This window comes from Dendrobates tinctorius, unplaced genomic scaffold, assembly GCF_039654945.1.
Source record: "Dendrobates tinctorius isolate UK_male_01 unplaced genomic scaffold, ASM3965494v1 ptg000070l, whole genome shotgun sequence".
Lineage (NCBI taxonomy): Eukaryota > Metazoa > Chordata > Amphibia > Anura > Dendrobatidae > Dendrobates > Dendrobates tinctorius.
Window position 1 is genome coordinate 29,394,286 of NW_027361738.1, and position 6,000 is coordinate 29,400,285.

The 6,000-nt window shown below is 42.2% G+C and overlaps 1 long non-coding RNA gene across 1 annotated transcript; it reads right to left on the bottom strand.

Annotated features, from left to right (window-relative positions):
• Positions 1-3,692: 3,692 nt before the first annotated feature.
• LOC141095923 (uncharacterized) lies at positions 3,693-4,900 on the bottom strand. The gene is made up of 3 exons (XR_012233504.1): positions 4,574-4,900; positions 4,352-4,410; positions 3,693-3,800 (listed from the first exon to the last, which is right to left on the bottom strand). It is a non-coding gene; the product is annotated as an uncharacterized lncRNA (long non-coding RNA).
• Between the last annotated feature and the right edge of the window lie 1,100 nt (positions 4,901-6,000).

Below are 6,000 nucleotides of genomic sequence, written 5' to 3' on the forward strand. Positions count from 1 at the left end.
TCCGTCCTATTGCCGCCACTTTACCTACATACCGGGGTCTCGTAGATAATGATGAGGACGCTGCGCTCTCCATGGTGCTGGGGGTCTTCATACAGCTCACGGGCCGGGATGTAGATACCCCCGGAGCTAATGCTGATGACCCATGCTACAGACAGCGATCAGTCTCAAGTCCCCAATCATCACTTTTAACCCTTTCGAGACTTTACAATTTTCTGTTTTTTGCGTTTTCCTTTTTTTCCTCCCCGTCTCACCAGAGTCATAACTTTTTTATTTTTCCACCAATACACCCACATGAGGGCTTGGTTTTTTGCAGAAAGAGTTGTACTTTTGAACGACACCATTGATTTTACTGCTGCAGCCAGGATCATATTCCTCGCCAATCGTTACACCGATGCCTCTACCTTGTGCCAGTCAATACACTGGCTACCCATCCACTCCAGAATTCAGTATAAACTTATTACCCTCACCCACAAAGCCCTCCATGGCTCAGCACCACCCCACATCTCCCTTGTTTCAGTATACCACCCTACCCGCGCCCTCCGTTCTGCTGATGACCTGAGGTTAGCATCAATAATCATAACCTCCCACTCCCGTCTCCAAGACTTTACACGTGCTGCGCCATTTCTTTGGAATGCACTTCCCAGGTCAATACGATTAGTCCCTAATCCCTACAATTTTAAGCGTGCCCAGTAAGCACATTTATTCAGATTGGCCTATCGCCTCAACATATTAACCTATCCCTGTGTGGCACAGTCAAAAGTTTTACCATAACCAGGTTCCCCGCATCATGTTCCCACATGCTTTATGCATCCATTAGCCCTCTGTGTCTCTACTGTTACACACTTAACATTATGGCTGGTCCATACAATCAGGGCAACTGTTACCACCCACCTTTCGTGTCTACCTTTTTCCTCATAGATTGTAAGCTTGCGAGCAGGGCCCTCATTCCTCTTGGTATCTGTTATGATCTGTGTGATTATTGTTATGCTGTAATGTCTATCGTCTGTACAAATCCCCTCTGAAATGTAAAGTGCTGCGGAATATGTTGGCGCTATAGAAATAAAATGTATTATTATTATTATTATGGGGGAGTGCTGCCTTACATTACAGTCTGCTTATTGGGGGCTGCAATATACTATACTACGTATTTTGAGGACTATCTGGTGTGTTATACTATATGGAGGCTGTCTAGGGGGCCATCATACAATGTGTAGATTACAGAAAGGGGGCCATCATACAATGTGGATTTTACAGTGAGGGGACCATCATACAGTGTTGGAGCCATCATTGGGGGATACTAAGGGGTCAGTATATATACAGTGAGGGGGCATTATACTGTGTATAGGGGAGCGGTACAGGGGGGATACTCAGGACATTATTAAATGTAAAGTGGGCACTTATTGTTATAGGGGAACTCAGGTTACTGTGACTGTCAAACGGGGCACACAGAGGGCATTATTACATTCTAGGGGACAAAATATGGGCACTGTTTTCTAGGTCACTTGCACCCGGCATTACTGTATTATAGAGGGATGCTTTAGAATTTAGAGGGCACACAGAACCACACAATAGGTGCAGTAATAGGGACACATACAGCAGCAGCTGCTCAGCATTGGGGTATCAGGTGCAGTAATAAGGACACATGCGGCAGCAGCGGCTCAGCATTGGGGTATCAGGTGCAGTAATAGGGACACATACGACAGCAGCTGCTCAGCATTGGGGTATCTGGTGCAGTAATAGGGACACATACGGCAGTGGTGGCTCAGCATTGGGGTATCAGGTGCAGTAATAGGGACACGTACGGCAGCAGCGGCTCATCATTGGGGTATCAGGTGCAGTAATAGGGACAGAAACGGCAGCAGCGGCTCAGCATTGGGGTATCAGGTGCAGTAATAGGGACACATACGGCAGCAGCGGCTCAGCATTGGGGTATCAGGTGCAGTAATAGGGACACATACGACAGCAGCGGCTCAGCATTGGGGTATCTGGTGCAGTAATAGGGACACATAAGGCAGCGGTGGCTCAGCATTGGGGTATCGGGTGCAGTAATAGGGACACATACGGCAGCAGCGGCTCAGCATTGGGGTATCAGGTGCAGTAATAGGGACACATACGGCAGCAGCGGCTCAGCATTGGGGTATCAGGTGCAGTAATAGGGACACATGCGGCAGCAGCGGCACAGCATTGGGGTATCAGGTGCAGTAATAGGGACACATACGGCAGCAGCGGCTCAGCATTGGGGTATCAGGTGCAGTAATAGGGACACATACGGCAGCAGCGGCTCAGCATTGGGGTATCAGGTGCAGTAATAGGGACACATATGGCAGCAGCGGCTCAGCAGGATGAGGGGTTTGTGCAGGTTGGGGATACATGGTGATGGGGCTGGAATATTAGAAGTGAAACGTGTCAAATATTTTATATTTATTTATATGCATCTCCAGTTGGAGTACTGAGGGTTTTGTTTTGTTGTATAACTATATAATTTCACATTTTTTTACTTGTGGAATCTGCATAGCGATTATTTCCTAAATTGTGTTTTTGTGTTGTGCCTCGGCTCGGGTTCTGTAGGAGGACCATTGGATTCGTAATGTATCTTATTTTATGCTATTTTTGACTGTATATTAATTACTGCTGGTGTCTTTGTCCAGGACGCGAACTTGCGGTGTTCCTGCGGTGGTTCTTCTGAGCCATCGATGGGTCCTGGCTTTCTTCTTCGGCGGTCAAATGGATATATTCCCTCTGACGCCTATTTTTTGAACTGACAATCTCCTCTTCCCCTTTAAAAGGTTATTTTTACCCAAAAAAGCTGATCCTTTCTATAATAATCTACAATATCCTCTTTTAAAATATTCCTCTATATTACAAATGGCTGAATGGTATAATTTATGTTTTCATATTCCCTTTCTATATATCAAAATTATCTCTGACGAAATTCTCAGTTATAATATTGAATTATCCTTCTCTTCTCTAAAATTTGCTTTTTGAATGTAACCTTAGATATAGATTCATTTCCATACGGATATTTTTTTTTTGTCTACTAATTACTGATAGTCCTTTACTATGACAACATATATATATATTTTTTATTGTTTTTAAACAATAAGTTTTCTCTTTTGAAATGCTTTCACAGTTATAGATATCTGCATGTCAGTACGTCGACAGCGATGTCTTTTCTCTCTGACAAATCCATCTTTGTATACTCACACGCATATTATTTATACTTTTTAATTATGACGTTTTTTTCAACAATAAGTGATGATGGGTTTCTCCTTGGATATGATCTCGGCATAATATCGGCCCCAGTCTGGGAGTTTGCGATGTCTTGCGACTTTCCCTCACTCTAGAGCAGGGTTCCCCACCTCCAGTCCTCAAGGCCCACCAACAGATCATGTTTTCAGGATTTCCTTAGTATTGCCTAGGTCATAATTGCTTCACCTGTGCAATACAAAGGAAATCCTGAAAACATGATCTGTCGGTGGGCCTTGAGGACTGGAGTTGGGGAACCCTGCTCTAGAGCTTCGAACAGAAAAAATCCCCCTCCCCTTTTTATCTTGTCTTCCTCTTTTTTATATTGTTTGTACTGGGAAATTGATTTATTTTACATGGTAAAAGCGATCACTTTATATTCATAATTATTAATGGACACAGTTCACTTAGATTTTTTAAATATTTATTAATTTTTTAATGTGTTTCTGCTCCGCAGGTTCTTGTCCATATCTTCTCTTTTGAAGAAAGCTGGGATCCACTCATTCATTTCTTCATTTTTTTCTTTAAATAATTTTCAGTTGTTACCCGTTAATCTGTGAATAGAAATGAATTGATGATTAAGAAAGGGATCCTTAATGTATATGTTTAATTCTATACCGATAAAGACGTGTTAACCTTTTGTCAACCATGAACTCTGACATCATGCGTCATTTCATCGTTAGGCGCCATTTTTTGAATTTAGCATGTGCTTAAACCTTGCAAGCACCTTGTCTCTTCATATTGTATGTGGTATTTCCTGACGAAGGGGTCATTGGAACACCGAAATGCGTTGAATAAGCAACTGGAATATTTCAATAATTTCTGGAATTAATCTATTGCGGCAGCGCGGAGATAATCCACACTTCCTACTAAGCATATCTCTTCATAAGGTCGTGGATCGACCTGTGGATCTGCGGCAGCCGCCATATTTACATGCCTGTATTCACCTGCACCAGGTGAGCAGTTTTCTTGGTGTTTCATCTTTGTGATACGTGGGATAAGACCCTATTGCGCTTTGTGTCTCCCCTCTTTCTTTTTCTATATATAGCAAACTGATGATACCGCTTAGAGTTTGTAAATCTTTCAATAAAAAAATTATACTTACGTTTTATTTATTGTGTTCCCGCTCTGCTGAAGCAGCAGGTAAAAGCTCGGAGGAGCCAGCTGTATAGAATGGAGAAGAAAGGAAGGGAAGGTGTTGGTATCTTCCATTAAAAATATACTGTACAATATAGTATAAAGGGAAGACACAAAGTATATCTACCCATATTATGGGCCTTAGTGTAACAACATGTCACATACAACAATGGGGGAAGCTTTTCCTTACTTTGTTGGACGTCTCTCTGTTTCTTTTTTATCACTTTTGCTGCTGGAGAAAAAGAAAAAGTGATCACAAATAAATATATCAATATAATAATCAGGAACAAATCCTAGCATCATAGGGATACAGATAATAAACATAATGTATGCCCTATCTCATATACTTCACCACATCATATAGATTGCTAATTATTAGCTCATTGAATACATTTCACATGCACTTGCAAGCGGACTGATCTGCCTGTGTAACTACCAGGACAAATCATTGTATAATTTTGCATCTAGAAGACAGCGTTTAGGACATAAGGGCACATCCATTTGTGGGAAGGGTTAAATACTTACATGTTTTTGACAGTGATCTGGTTCTTTCTTCTATAGCATTTTGGCATCCACCATTTATGTTTGTGTCTTAAAAAATCCAAACAAACAAATTGAGACTCAGACAATTCACATCATCATTCTGATCAGTCTATGAGAATTTATACAGTGATATTGTCCTGTGTAATGTCCTATGATAATGTCACAATTAGTGATGGGTGAACCTCTGGATGTTTGGGTCCTGCGTGTTATGCCAAACGGTTAAAAAAAAAAAGCTTGGTTTGGGTACCAGAACAGTACCCGAAACCGAACCTAGACCCCATTCAGATGCATGGTATGCCCGAACACCCATTTTTTGCCATGCTGTCATTTGCAGCACAGCACAGCAAACACTGTCTGTGATCAGTCAGAGAGCTGCGGTTTCCAACACCAACTATGAAAGTTTACCTCTGTTCATAGAGGCGTCGGCTGATTAGAGAATACTATTCCCAGCAGCCTACGCCTGCTGCCGCTAATAACAGCAAGATCAGGTGTCGTTGATGGGAGTATTCATCAGTCAGTGCCTGCACTATAAATAAATACAATTTTAAAAAAAAAATGACGTGAAGTCTTTCTATTTTTGATTACCAGTATGGTAAAACTGACAGCTGCGAGCTGCAACATTTAGCTGTCAGCTTTAGCAAAGCTGGTTATCAACAATAGAGGGATCCCAACGGCATTTAAAAAAATAATTAAAAAATATGGAATGGGATCCCCCCATTTTTAACAACCTGCCAAGAATTAATGCTTAGGAAGCCTATGGATAAAGTTATCTGACTGGATATAACTGCTATCCATGTCTTCTTGAGTACATTTTTTTCCAGGAGACTCGGCGATGTTCTGGGAGTCTTGGCGAATACATTATAATCTCACTATCTGTCTACTTACAAGCTGATATCCTCATTGCTGCCTTCTGATGTGGCATTAAACTTATCCACCTCTTCTTCCTCCTCCTTCTCCTCCTCCTCGTCATCCTCCTTCTCCTCCTCGTCATCCTCCTTCTCCTCCTCGTCATCCTCCTTCTCCTCCTCCTCCTCCTCCTTCTCCTCCTCCTCCTCGTCATCCTCCTTCTCCTCG